Consider the following 15,608-nt stretch of genomic DNA (forward strand, 5'->3'; position numbering starts at 1 on the left):
AGGCTTACACAGGCAAGGTCGACATAAGGACACCGTAAATTCATGTCTTTGTTGCTGACTCTGTAGGAGAGCTCTTATGTGTTCTTACGAAGTCGACCGGCAAAGGCAGGCGAAATTGGTTAATACTGCAGAAATCACAGCTGATTCGCGAGCGCACGCTAGACGTAAAATGAATTCGCTTGCACAAACGTCAGCAAGAGCGGAGTGCACTATCTCCACCTGCCAAATATCAAATTTTCCTAACTCCCGATCAGTCAAGGTGGGGAAATTACCGCTTCTGCGATACATTTTTTGTCAACGATAATCAGTCTAGCTCGAGCATCGTGACTAAGTAATACAACTCTCTTTCGATAAGTGTTGAATAAGATACCGTTCAGTTCTAAGCCTATCTTTCTGTCATTTTTTTTTTGAGAAATAAATATCTTTAACGACACAAGTGCAACCGGGAGTTCCACGTATTTTCATTTTATAATTACCGTTTATTCCGCCAATTGCTCGACGAACTTGTACTAAGTATGATTGGTTGAGAATCGCAAATTCCTGCAATCGGTGTCGCATATATGTTAGGAAGAATCACACGTAATCCATAACATTGAAAATAAGGAAGCTTAGACGTAGTTACTAATAAAGGGAACTTCAGAGCCAGCCAAACAAAAAAAAAGAAGAAAAATAATAAATGCAACTGACGGACTTTATCCAACAAATCGATATATATAGGTAATGAGAGTTGACATCTCTCGTTACCTGATGTTATATTTTTGTGATTAATTTATTTGATTTATAGCATTTTTGCTAAGTTTATTGCTTCCACGCATTTGAACACTATACTATTCCATGTACTATCAAATCCGCATTATTCCATAAACCTTCGCTATTCGCGCAGACTCATAAATTATCCCCTTAAAAAATAACATAAAAACAAGACGTAACTTGGGCTGAACCTTTTATTCGATATCGTACCAAATTTTTCAATAAAATTTCATGGGCAATTGTCTCAAAAACCTTTGCCAAGTCTACGAAAACAATAAACGACTTTTTGATTTTCCTTCACTACTTTAATTATTTAACCAACTATATAAGATTGAGCATTCTTCGTTCCTACTTGTTTTTATTAAATAAAACTTTCTATTAGATAGTATTTTAACTATTTCATATTTCGATAGAAAATTATGTTATCTCGCGTATATTATTTTTTCGAAATTTGTGCCATGTTTCAATTAAAAATATGCAGACTTATAGTTCATTCGTAATGATTTAATGATTCGTCACTTGTTTTGTGTTGGTTATATTACAGCATTTTTCAAAGGTGAGGGCCATGATGCCTTGAAAATGCACGAATTGAATATGAACTCTAATGACAAATTTATTTACCTGTCTAAAGTCGTCAATATTAGTGCAGAAATTTCATCACCTCCACCTTTTTTTATTTATAAGAGATAGGATTATCAGCGATATTTCAGTTGTATTTATATATTGCAAATATATGTTGTTCTTAAACTTTTTTGGCAAATTTAAGGCATGATCGCATTTTACAAGTATATTCGCATCTTCCTCAGTACCTTATATTTTAGATTAAATATACTATTTATAATGTTATAATATACTAAATATAGTATTTTATTCAAATTGTTTTTCATTTTTCAAACTTTTTAGCTGAGTCTGTTCGCCAACAGTATCAATTACAAACAATGAAAATAAAATCAAATGCACGTTTACATAAATAATTTGGATATAGTAAACGTATAACTAATTGTAGAAGTTAATGGAACAAATTATAAAAAAGGATTACATATTTTTATTAGATTGTAGAAGTACGGCATTCACATTCAATATTGGTCACTTACAATTTAGCTAGATCAACAAACTTACTGTAAATCTTCTTATTTTGAATATTAGACCCGTAAATAATAAAAATTACCAAAAATTATAAAGTATTGGAAATTTTTATTTAGAAATAAATACGACGACGACGAGTATATTTCATTTATCAAAGATTGTAATTTTTATGCAATATAAATCTCTCAAATGTATGTGTAATGTTTGTGAAACTTATCAACAGCATTTTTACCATTTTTAAATAGATTTTAACACTTTCAATAGTTTAAAATCGAAAGTTTAAAGAGTTTAAAACGTTGATTATTATTGAGCGAAATTTAATTTTCTTATTCAATCTTCTAAAGTATATGAAAATAATTTTAAGCTTTCGAGTTGTGTTTTCCTAAGATTTCGGTATATTCAAAATTTTTTTAATTTTGAAAACGTCATTAATTACTATTATGTATCAAATGACGGAATTGATAAAGTTTATTATAAATTTTTGAAATTTATGCCAAACATTTAAAACTTATTAATAATATCCATATCACATTTGAATAAAATATACGTTTTTCCAACATACCAGAAGGAATCGGGATCTGAAAAAGATAATAAGTATAAAATAAAATTAATGTCTTTTTTATTAATAGAAGACAGAAAGTTTTGTTTTCTCTTCAGCTTTAATGAAGCTGAAATTAATTTATGGAATTTGTGTCATGTTCACATAAATTTTACTACAGATCAAAAATTAAATATGAAGAATAACAAAAATAGTGATGAAGTTATAAAAGCATTTATTCAACTTTTTACTTTATGAGAAGTCTTTTTTCATATTCTTAAAAGAATCAATGTTACAAACTAAAAAAACGAATTTATTAGTTTTGATATATAAATAAGACATTTATATTAACAAATGAAATGGAAGCATAAGGTGTGCTTGACTAGTTTATTATTCTCAAAGGTAAGTTTTGTTGATTTAACATTACATTTTCAGAAAAAATGAATGTTGATTTAAAATGAATTCCTTAGTGATTTTACGTTGATTATACACTCAAATTTACGTTAAATTAACATAAACATTTTGGTGTTTTTAAAGCTGAAAAAATGACTTACATACTTTATACCTTTGTAATTTTTTTTACAAGTATATAATCTCATATCAAACATTATAAAATTTCATAAACTTACGTGACATAAATATTATTTTGAAGTGATTTAATGTCAATAAGTAAAATCATCCATAAAGAAATAAAACCGAGGAAATCTACGGAAAATCCGGATTCTCTCTGCACCTAAACAATGTACAATACATTCAGCGTATACAAAAATTTGTTTAGAAACCAAGTTATTCTGAGTTATTGGGCTATTATAATACAGATATCTCTAATATTTAAAACATTATCAGAGAAACAATGTAAGCTTATATACACAAATTTTCAAGATTAGGCATATTCATGAAATCTTATCAAATACTTGCCAAAATATAAGCATACAAATTATTTATTTAAATGGTCTTTTCAAAACTATTAAATATGAAAAAATACATTTTTCGATTATTACTAGATTGACTAGATTAAATTACTAGAATACCTGTTTCCTAAAAAATATCGTTGGTAGAAACAAAAGGACCATAGCGTAAAACTTGAATAACATGTTTTATTTACATACGTTTCCATCCTTACACCAAATTGAATCTTCATATTTATTTTAAGTGGTAAAAATATTATCGAGGAATTTATCAAATTAGATTCTTAGCTGTTCAGGATATAAATGAATCAACTAAAGCATACTATTGCTGACTATCATTCCACTATCTATGATGTGCAAACAATTTTTTTAGTGTAAATTGATATTAAATGAGCGATTTGAGCGGATATTGTAACATTAATGAAAATGTTAAAAAAAAACTATTTATATCATAATAAGAATAATTTACTAATAAAAATCTATTTAATCATTTTAAATATGTTGATTCAAGATAATTCTTGAATCTAGCCTTTTCTAGAATTTTAATACGTTCCTTAATACGTTCTAAAGATGTCCTGTTTAAGACATGTATAAAGGTGAGTTTATGTAACGTAAAGTAGTATAAGATACATTTAATGAAAAAGTAATTGAGAAACAATTCATTATGAGATACCAATCTTAACGGACATGTAAGGAAACGAAAAGGAAATGCTGCTCTTTCATATGACATAAAAACACGATTAGTGAATGCGTTATATTAATAGAAAATATGAATGGAAAAAATGTTTTATATCGCTACAGACTTCTGCCTTAGACTTTTCTTTTGACGCGGCTATCATTCATTTGATTGAATCTGTATAGTATACCAAAAATATTTAAAATATTATACATAGATTTCATCGAGAATGAAGAGGAACCATTTTTATATCTCTGGTTCTAGAATACGAACTTGATATTTTATTATTAAAGTGGAATACTATAGCTTTACATTTAAAAACTGCTATTCTAATCAACTATATAATGTACAATTACAATTAATATCATGGAAGTATATGTAATAATTATTTTACTGACCGGAGAATAGGTTCTTCTCTACCTTTTTTTATCATGATAAATGTATATTATAAGAGATAAAGTCCTGAGTAGTTAACTGAAATAATCTAATAATAATAAATAATAGCATAAATTATTTTAAAATAATATAATATTTTTAATTTAACGATATATAATTACCTTTTCTTTAGGTGAGAAACAAGGGACATATTTCATGGATAGAGTAATATCATTAGATATTTCATACTTGATTTCATTTTAATCACAATCAGTGTTACATTCTGTTCAGATATTGAAATCAAATTGAAACTATGTAGACGATAAGAATTAAAAGAATAAACTCAGCAACTTTTGACAAGAGCTTTCTGCCCAGTCACTATATAAACGAAAGACATAAGCGCCCTCTTGCCCCACCCGACGCCGTCAACGTCAATGTCCAAGCTTCGATCGATTCAACAGCTTCGTCATTTTGCATCGTCGTCATTCTGAAATAAAAAATATTAGATTTCCAAATACAAAACAATAATGAAAAAACTTGATATCATATACTTATTTTCATTGTCTGATGACCTAACAAATTAGATTTATTTTATGAATTACAAAACGAAATCAGCAAAAATGGTTTTTCAATAACGTTCGTTTATTGAATTCTAATCATAAATGGTTTTGTATGAAGGTTATTCCAAGTGTATTGCTTACAATAAATCATTATCAACATTTTTACTGAATTTAAATTTTTTTATATACGTTTTTACAGAAAATTATACAGTAAATTTCACGATGAGTCCTTTGATTATTATTTAAAAATCAATCAATAATCGAGTGGTTGATTAATCGAATGTTTTTTAAATAGTTAATATCTCACTTTTTATCCCATATCAAACTGATTATCCACATGTTGTAATATTATAGATAGTTGTATTGATTACCTTCTCTAACATCAAATGATTTGTATAAGAAACATATAGTTGGACTATAGACATGAGATTGTCGTTGTTGCAAAATACGTCGATCACGTATGAAAATAATTCTAAAGTTATCATATACTAAAATAGTTTTTCCGTAAAAATACAGAACTGTTACCAAACCATGATTATATAAACAAATTATTTAAAATATTTTGATCAATAATATTATTGTTTAAACTATATCTATTCCAAACAAAAAATTCATTCATTTAGCGGAGTTTTATAAGTTTTTCAAATTAATTGCACGCTTTTGTTTCAAAAGTTTTTGCATTCATTAAGGTGTATGAAAAATACAAACAAACGTATAACTTTGACTTTATTGTAATACTCTTTTTTAACAATTGGAAATCTTAAAATTAAATAAAAATCATTCCATAAATTATAAATGATACATGAGATAAAAATATATCATATTTTTCAGATAACTAGATCTGTCTAAGTCAGATTGTATAGTCCCGGGATGATTAAGAACAAAAAATAAATAAACGTTAAAAATTCGATTTCTTAGCTGGTTTTTATGAATTTTTGACAAGATTTTTAGAGAAATTATGATGTTATATACGAAATATGAAACTTTATATAGTTTGTAAAACAAAATCAATGGATCACTAAAATAATTGCAACATCTCATTATATGTTTTTAAACCTGGCAAGGGTTTAATTTTTGAATGACAAAAAAACAAAACATATTTTCTAGCATATGTGATTCAAACATATTTTCTAGCATATGTGAGTCAAATTTTAGCATAATCTTTTTTTTTTATAAAACTGAAGAAAACTATAAAAAATATTTGGAAGTTATGTTTTATTTTCTCCGGTTAGAAATAACTCTGATACCCCAAGTACAAACGTTTTTTTATTTTTTTGAATTTATCCTCAATATATTACTTAAAAATATAACACTTTGTTAACAAAATGTTTCATAAATTAGCTCTGCAATTTTATTTATACAAATATCAAAAGGAGCTAGATTTTAGAGTGCCACTATATTGGTGATCGGTGATCATAAATTCTCAATGGTCATTGCTCTGGGAGTGCCACCGTTATCGGTAATTTTCATTGGTTATTACTCTTAGAATTCATATATTGCTACTCAAAAATTTTCCGTGAAAAAGCCTTAGGCTATAGAATCTATTAATAAGCACACAACGCGTAAGTGATGAGGGAATAAATGAAGTGGTTCGTAACATAAATCTTCTGTTTTTAAAAATTTCAAAAAGATTACTTTTCAATGTGGATCTCATGTTAAGTTTGTTTGCGCCGATATATTCGATATCACCATTATTTGATGAGCATGTATGTTCTACACCCACGAGTGGGTTACATATTTATTTTTTTTATTTAGTTTTAACGTCGATCTATTTATGCTCTATCAGTGCTAATCAGCGACAAAGAATTGCAATGTATTTGAAAAAAGCACATGAAACTTTTTTTAGTGGTACTTGTATCAATCAACAGGGACTGGAAATAGAACCCGAGCGTACCGGGTGCGAGTCCGTTGCCCTACCGACCAAGCCATTACAGGCCTTGAGTGGATTATTGATGTTGATGTTTTTTTAATTAAAAAAAGAGATAGTTCTCAAATCTTAAATAAGTTATAAATTTTTTTGGACGACATAGTTGGAAGTAGTTATTGAACATAAATTAAAAGAATATAAACGTTACGTTAATAATAATAATAGGATTTTATTCTTACGATATTATCAATGAGTTTCAATTTCGTGGTAATACGATATAATTATGCAGTGTATGCATTTTTTAAACAATTTTTATTGGAACTTCACAGTTCATGTAATTTTTTTACCTTTCAATTTATTTTACAGTGAAATTGTTGATTATATTTCTTAAATAAGTTATAATTTATACACTCTTTCAAAAGTCAAGTACAAGAAGTTTTTCTGTAATGACGGAGATTTTGTATCAATGTTCAACTTGATGCTTAAAATAATCATATAAGCTAATTTGCTTTGGATGATGGATTTTTATAAAAATATGTTATTTTTGTTTGTGTTTTAAATATCTTAACCTACTGCCACTATTTATATAATTTCATATTGTGCATGGAACCCGGTTAAAATACAATATTTTTAAAGCACAAAACTACAATAGTGTAAATTAGAGTCATTTGAACTATTAACCAAGGATTGTACTGGAGTAGAAGTTTTTAGGAAATATAAAATAATTATATCTGAGTCAGCCTCTGAAGTTTTCTCATTTGAATGCTTATGAGTAGGTAAACTAGAGAGCCCTTAACTCAGGGGGGGGGGGGGTATCAGCTCAGTGAGCTGATATCCTTCCTGAGCTGATGCCCGTGCATTTTAACTTCGGCACTGTCGACTCACCTTCTCCCCGCCCTTATTAAGCTGATGCCCGTGCGTTCTGTGTTCCACGCTTTCCGTTTATTGTATGTATGTGTGTGTGTGTTAAATTTTTAGATGTATAAAGTAAATTTTATTGAAAAAAAAGAACGGACAGGTCGGGGGATCGAACCTGCGTCCTCTGGATCCGCAGGCCGATGTTTTACCGCTAGAGCCACTACCACTAGTAACATAGACAATTCTTATTGTGTATATTGGATCTCACAGTGTGGAGCTGACTCACCCGTTGCGGCTGCCGACTGCAACGACCAGCAGCGCAGTATGCGCAGTCCCAGACTTCGCAGTCAGGTATGGTTTCGTTATGATTGTTGACTTGCAACAAAGAACCAAAAGAAACCATACTGATTAGAAAAAAAAGAGTATTGTTTGTAATGAATAAAAAATTTATACCTTTCCTCACTGGTGCGATGTTTCTCGCATTTATTTTATTTTATTTATTTTAGCTCTTGCTGCTATGGTGAAACTAAATTTACCAAGAGCGGTTGAGATGTCGTGAGATCTACAAAGGGTACTAGAGGCATCACCAGGTCAACGTGTGTCACGCGTCGTGGTGGTGGATGCGTGACGAGAACCTTGAACACCATCTCCACGTCATCATCATCAGACCTGTAAAAAAATTATATAGAAAAAATTAATTAAAACAATACATATTAAAAATTGATATATATATATATATATATATATTGTAACGGGGTAAAACCGTTTAATTATTTTATTCGCGCAGTTATACTAAAAGGACGCGCGTAATTATTTATGCTCAATACATAAATCGGAGAGCATGTGGAAACGTGCGTCAGTCAACCAGTAAGTCCTCTAATCTGGGAAAAGTGAGTGGAAGCTATATGAAAAGAGCGAGTCAAAAAATACTTGTTAATAACACGGACGGAGCCTTTTATTACCATTCAAATACTACACAAAGTCGGCCCGCGCGTTTGTTTACATTGACGCTCGCTCATCGACAACACGTTTTGCCGGGACGTTCGCTGCTATTTGTTATTAGAGTCGCCGCATGCACGCTTCGAATGTCGGAAATTAATAATTAATCATGCAACCGCGATCGCGAAATTAAGCTGGCCAGCTTACCTTATTATTGCAGGCGATCGAAGGAAGCACAGACAAACCGTACAGCGCGGAACAGTTTTTAATTATTTGTCGCCGGTCGCGAACACGCGCGCACGGATATGGTTTCGCCCTCGATGGCGAAACCTCACACACACTCTCGTCCTGGCCTCGAACTAGTAGCTGGATGGCACCTGGGCGGCTACGATCACGGACGACTGGCTGTTGCTGCTCTAGCGTGTTGATGTTGATGGCTCGTAGATTGGCGATAGAGATAGCGAAAGCGGGTTGATTCAACGATAGTCGAAGCTTCACTAGTTCGGTTTCAATCGCGCGCGTTCCGTCTGCTCGCGTGCCGAATTCCTTCGTTACGAATTTCGTCCCCCCGGCAGGTGCTGCTCTCACAGGCAACAATTAAGTTATATTATCAGCGCTAATTTGACGTTTACCGTCACAGCCCCCTTCCAGTCTGAGCCTACAGGGTCCTCGACGATAATTCCATTAGCGCTGTCCCTTCCGAGGAGGAGAAGAGGAAGGATAATAAAGGGTTATAGTCCATGTGATGTCAATTCACTATTTATTTGCCGGGTAACATGACGGTGTCCCTGCCCACGGGGGCAGGGGAAGATCACCTGGCTGGTCTCCCGGGTAGCTCCTCGCCCTGGTCATCTAGTGGGGGACGGCCGCGCGCCTCCCACCCCAGCCTCTCTTGGACCAGGTCGGCGTGTTGTCGCACGCGGGGGCAACGGTCCGTGCGGGTCACCCCGGGGTAGTGGCATACGTTGCACCCCTCCCACTGAGCGCGGGAAAGGGTGCCCCGTGGGAGGCCTCGTTCTCTCGGGGTCAGAGGCAACCCGTTTCTACGGTTCGGGGCGGACCACCACGGTCTTTCAACCGTGGGGTCCTCACCCGCGGGGCCTAATACCACATTGATGTGGATGGGCCCCGTTGCTTGACCACCCTGGCTCCCGTCCACATTCACCACCAGGTTTACCCCGCACGTTTGCGGGCCCTGGCGCGATGTGACCCCCGACCTGACCTCTGGAGCCACTGTTCTGGCTCCGGCGATCGGAGGCTGGGGGAGGTTCGCGGAATTGCCACTCGCCGGGCCCTCGATGGCCTGGCGGTGGCGCTGCTGCACCTCTCTGATTGCCGACGCGAACTGGCGACGGCGGGACACCACCATATCCCAATGGTCCAGATCGTCTGGGTGGTGCCCCGCGGCTGTGTACGCGTCGTACTCGGCGTACACAGCCCGTTGGAGGGCGTTGAGGGTCGCCCAGCCTTGCTCGACTTCCCTCAACCCCTCAACTATCTCCTCCCAGGTCCGTTCGCCAGACGGGGGCGTCTGGCTGGTGAACCTGGGGCGCCAGGTCGCGTCGGCGGCACCCTCCTCCGTCTGGGTGCCGATGGACGATGTCGGGGCCTTCCGAGGGATTGGTCCCGCTGGAGGCCCAGGCAGCGATGCGGCGTCACTGCGTGTGATGCCGGGGTTCGTCGACGGCATCGCGGTCGGCTCTTCTGCTGGGAGCTCCTCTATGAGCACGGATGACGAGCTCTCGTGAGCTCGCACCCGTGCTTGCTCCTCTTCCTCCTTCTTTACACCGATAAGGTGCAGGGCGGCATGCACCACCCCTTCAACGGCGAGACCTAAGTCCAAGTCGATGAGGGCGGCTGCCGCTTGCTCGAACTGCTCGAGCGTGATCTGCATCCTGTAATAATCCAGCGAGTTAGTATCCTGAATAATTTTGGATATCGAAGGTGGGCGCCTGTTCGGCTGCCCAGGGCCTTCATCGCCGGAGTCGAAGGTGGGGTCCTTGGCGTCGGTCTCCCAGGTCCTTCGTTCGCCGTGTCTCATGCATCCACGGTTGTCGTTTTCGGTGGTCTGCCCCTCTTCCTCTTCCCGATGATGGGAGGAGGGGCTCGAGTAATCTGTCCGTGTTGTGTAGTGAGTGTGGTTCGTGCGCACTTACGAGGTCTTCCTCGTGGGCGCTTCATCGTGTTAGTGGGAGAGGTATTTAGTGGGACCCGGCTGGGGGGACCACGACGAGTACGGCGAGGTGAGCTCGGAGTTGTCGCGTCGTCATTTCGGAGTGTATTATCTGTAGTGTCGGCGCTCCCGTTTCCGTGTATCAATGTATCGCTCGCATTGGGCGGGACGCTCATCGCCTCGGTTCCCTCGGTGGTAGGGGTCTCGTCGTCATCTCGTGTTCGGGTTCCATCTTCCGGTGTATCGTCCTCTCGCCCATAATAGGGTTTGAGGTTCTTAGCATGTATTAGCTCCGTGACCTCCTCCTGTTGGTTGGCGAGGCGATATGAGTTGGCGCCGAGTACCTTCGTGACGATAAAGGGGCCTATGAACTTGGGTGCTAGTTTCGCGGAAATGCCCTGCGCCGCGCAGGACAGTACGCGATTCCTTTTCCACACCCAATCACCTTCTTTAAACCTGTGGTCCCTGTGCTTGGCGTTGTAGTACTTGGACTGCCTCAGGGACTCATCCGAGGCGCTCTCGTGAGCTTGCTGAAAGGCGGAACGGCTATTCTGCATGTGCTCGTTCCATTGCCCGATTCGAAGCAAACTCTCCTCTTGCGCGGCGAGCTCGTCCATCCGTTTCCGGAGAGTATTCGGGGCTCCCGGTTGTCTGCCGTAGTTGAGCATGGCCGGACTAACCCCGGTGGAACTATGGACGGCCGTATTCAACGCGAACATGAGTTCGGGTAGCGCTCGGTCCCATTCCCTATGATTCCCCTGCAGATACGACGTTATCATCGTCTTCAAGGTGCGGTTAACCCTTTCCGTAGGGTTAGCCTGCGGGGTATAGGTTGGGGTGAAGGTCCGTTTTACCCCCTGATCTCTTAGGTACCCGTCTACCAACTGATTGCGGAACTCGGTGCCATTGTCGGACAAGAAGATTTTTGGTGTGCCGAAACGTAGGATTACTCGTTCCCGAAGTTCCTTCACTATCGTCTTGCCGTTAGCACTACGTATGGGTATACATTCGACCGATCGTGTGAATACGTCGATGAATACTAGGACGTATTCGTGCCCTCGAGAGCTCTTCGGAAAGGGTCCGGCGATGTCGCCCGCGACCACTTGCCAAGGCATAGACCATGTTCGATCCGCGCGGCGGTCGCTGCTCGACCTTACACTGTTGGCAGACCTGGCACTTTTGGACGTATCCCTTCACATCCGTGTACATTCCCGGCCAGTAATAGCACTGGGCGACGCGGGCGAAGGTCTTCTCGCGTCCCAAGTGTCCTGCCATCTCTAGGTCATGATTTTCGAACAACACCGCTTTGCGTTCTTCCGGGGGCACGACGAGTTTCCATTCGTCGCCATATCCGTCTCCTCCTTGATGATCGTAGCTCGGCTTTCAGTGATACATCACCCGGCCGACAACCTTCCAATTCGCGTATCTCTCTAGGTGGTTCTCGACGCGTCGGAATTGATCCGTGTACCAGGCGCTGTCCCTTGACTTCGGTTGGTCCATTGCGCCAACCTCTGCCTTCGTGGGCTCAAAAACGCGTGATAAGGCGTCGGGCAACACATTGTCTGCCCCCTTTCGGTATTCGATCTCGAAAGTATGGCCTTGAAGTTATAAGGCCCATCGGGCGAGACGTCCAATTGGGTTCTTCAGGTTGTATAGCCATTTCAGGCTATTGTGGTCAGTTACCACCCTGAACGGGTACGCTTCTATGTATGGGCGAAATTTTTGGATGGCCCACACGACCGCCAAGCACTCGCGCTCCGTAGCTGAGTAGTTTTGCTCAGCCGGATTAAGGACTCTGTTAGCGTACTCTATGATTCGGTCGCCGTCTCCTGCTTTTTGTATCAGGACGGCACCGATTCCTGTAGCGCTAGCATCTGTCTCCAGCACGTACTGCCCATCGGGTTCCGGTAATCCCATGCATGGTGCGGACATCATGAGTGCCTTAATTTTGGCAAAGGCTTGTTCCTGTTCCTCTCCCCACACATATTCGCTCTTTTTTCCTGTTAACCTCGTTAACGGTTGAGCGTGTGTGGCGAAGTCGGTCAAGAATCTGCGGTACCATGAAGCAACCCCCAGGAAGGTGCGCAGCTATCGCACGGTTCCTGGTCGTGGGTACTCCATGATAGAGCGCACCTGTAATTGGCCGAGATTCCGGCTTGAGTGGGATCTGGTGATACGCGCTGCTGAGGTCGAGTGTCGATATATAGCGTGCGTTTCGCAAACGCCTTAATATATCTTGCATAAAAGGTAAGGGATACGCATTCGGCTCGGTGACTTTGTTGACCTTTCTGAAGTCAATACAAAATCTGTACGAGTCGTCCTTCTTGCGTATCATAACCACTGGATTCGACCAGCCACTGTCCGCCGGTTCGATTACCCCTTGGGGTAACATTTCCCTTACCAGTCTATGCATGTCCTGCTCGACCTTGTGCGATACCGGGTAGTAACGCTGTTTAATTGGCTTCGTATCACCGACCCGAATCTCGTGCTCGATGCCTGCCGCACATCCCAAGCCCGTCGCGGCTCGAGATAGGGCCTCGTCGATGGTCTTCTGCAGCATGGCCTGTTGTGTAGCCGTAACCTCGGCTAGTCCAATTGTAGCTAATCTCGGACCAGCCTCCAAGCTAGCTACTTCTAGCTCCATTTTGGCCTGTGATCCCTTGAACAGCAACGTGTTATCGTCGGAGTCAAGTACCGCTCTGAACAACCTGATGAAGTTCACTCCTAAAATACATTCCTCGACGAGGGTAGGGAGGATGGCTACTCTCGTCGGCATCGTCAATCCTCCCACGGTGAATGGTAGCAGGGCGTGATCAACGATCGTTAACTTACGACCGTCTGGTAATCCTGCTGTACCCACGTGGGTGGTGTCCAATTTGACGCCCAGCACAGACGCTATTTGTAGAGCATTACTACCCATGGCTGTGGTGGAAGCTCCCGGATCATAGAGGGCCCGTATTTGGAAGTCCCCTATTTTCACCGGTAGCCACCAACGCGTCTCCTGTTCCGGGGAATATCGGGAAACAGCTTCGACGGCTCCACAGCTTTGCTCCTTATTCATCATAGCGCTAGCCATTGTGCTGTCGCGTGGTCGAGTGACGTTACTTGTCGTCTGAGCCCCTTTGGTTCGGACGAGCGGAGTTTCCATGGGGTTACTCTTCGACGATTTATCCGCCTTTGCCCGTGCCCCCGAGGGCGTGTGCGATCCATAAGTCACCGCCTCGGCTGGTTTAGGGTCTCTGGCTCTGTTAACGTCATTATCCTCATTCTCCACATGCACTCTACCGCCACGCTTATCTTTGGCCTCACTAAGGGAGTTCTTGCTCTCGACGCTCAATACGCTCGCTACTAACGGCGTGGGCTGTGTTGGCGGAGGCTGCGAGACCCCATCTTTTTGACGGGGTTTGGGTTACTGGATGAAGGAATGGGATCAACCCCACCTATCCACTCCTTTGCTCGTTTCCCTTATTGCATTGGGGACAGAACTTCCTGTAGTAACCCAGTAGGCCGCACTCGGCACATTTGATCGGCCCTGAGAACTCTCTTCCTCGTTTGCGGGGAGTCTCCGGCCTCTTGGCTCGGTCCTCGGATTGTCGTCGCGATTATTCTTCATTTCCGCCGTCATTTCCTTGATGGACAACAGCAATTGGTTAAACATGTCGATGGGCAGAACCTTTTTCTCGCCATCGACGGATTCCAGACTCGGATTAGGTGTCGCCCCCGAGGGCGTCGGCGTGTAGACGACCTGGTGCGTCACCTTCTCGAGTACTTTCTCCATGCCGTCCAACCTATCATTGACTTCCGGTTTGTCACCGGACATGGATGCCACCTTCCCCTTACGACCCTTGCTCGCGTCGGTGCGGGGGTGATACGCCAACTCAGGATATAGAGTCGACTGAGGGTCTGGTATCGTCCGTTCCATCCTTCGCTGATGCAAGTTATTTTGGGCCGTCGTGGCCAGGTCGTTCAGGGTCCGTACGGAGTCCACCTCTGATCTCCGTATTTGACTCTGGATTTCCGGTAGGAGGTTGGCATGTAGCAGATCCAGCTGGCTCTCGTGCGTCATTTTGGGGTTCAGTCGACTCATTAGGCCCATCATGTTCGCGATGTATACGTTCGCGGGTTCGTCTGGGCCCTGGTATCAGCCTTGAACCTCTTTGGTTAGACGCTGCTGTTGTTGCCTGCTGGTCCCAAACCATGCTCTGGCGTCTGCCTCGAAATCCGCGTAGGAGAACCATTCGTTCCGCATTGCTTCGAACCAGACGAGGGCAGGACCGACGAGTAGCTCGGATACGGCCATGAGCATCTCGTCTTCTGTGAGTCCAGCGCTGCTCCTCGAGTTGTCCAACCTTGATAAGACGGTGTCAATGCTCGCGTTGCCTTCTCCGGAGAACCTGAGTTTCCATCCCCGGACGATGCGGCCGACGTCTCTTGTTATCGACCACGTGTTTGACGTCTGTTGGGATGACCACATGCTCGGCGGGTGGTTGTCCACTTCAGCATTAACTCCACCGAGTTGATGCTGTCCACCCTCTCCGAAAGGGGGCGTCCGGCGGGGGGTCCTGCCGGCGTCCCCCGTGGGCCTCAGTCCGGGTCCGGCTGGAATGCTCTGGGGTAGCCTGGCGTCGTAGTGGCATGTGAATGTATCCTGGAATGCGATGCTCCTACGCGTGTTTTCCGGTTGTGGCTCCTCGTTGGAACTGTTCGAATCGTCTTGCCGCATATCTCTGTGAGTGGCATTCTCCAGTGCGTTCATCCTGGCTGACAGGTTGTCCATTTGTTCCTGCACCTTGGTCCTGAGAATTTGTTCCACTATTTGCGTTAGGTTAGACGTATTCGAATTCCGTGAGTCTTGTACCTCCCATTTCTTCTCATTTT

At 41.2% G+C, this 15,608-nt stretch overlaps 1 protein-coding gene across 9 annotated transcripts in view; it reads right to left on the bottom strand.

The window, feature by feature from the left end:
- The window catches only part of LOC131668951 (guanine nucleotide-binding protein G(o) subunit alpha), an 853,882-nt gene extending 849,174 nt beyond the window's left edge, over positions 1-4,708 (bottom strand). For 6 of the 9 annotated variants that reach the window (XR_009302331.1, XM_058943493.1, XM_058943510.1 and 3 more), the window contains exon 1: positions 4,516-4,708. The gene's annotated coding sequence lies outside the window, so the exon portion shown is untranslated. Of the gene's footprint in view, positions 1-4,356; positions 4,443-4,515 lie in introns of all 9 variants that reach the window. The other 3 variants (XM_058943460.1, XM_058943468.1, XM_058943485.1) reach the window with 2 other exon arrangements.
- Positions 4,709-15,608: the final 10,900 nt, after the last annotated feature.

The sequence above is a fragment of the Phymastichus coffea genome, unplaced genomic scaffold (assembly GCF_024137745.1).
Source record: "Phymastichus coffea isolate CEN01 unplaced genomic scaffold, Cenicafe_Pcof_1.1 PCOF00007, whole genome shotgun sequence".
Lineage (NCBI taxonomy): Eukaryota > Metazoa > Arthropoda > Insecta > Hymenoptera > Eulophidae > Phymastichus > Phymastichus coffea.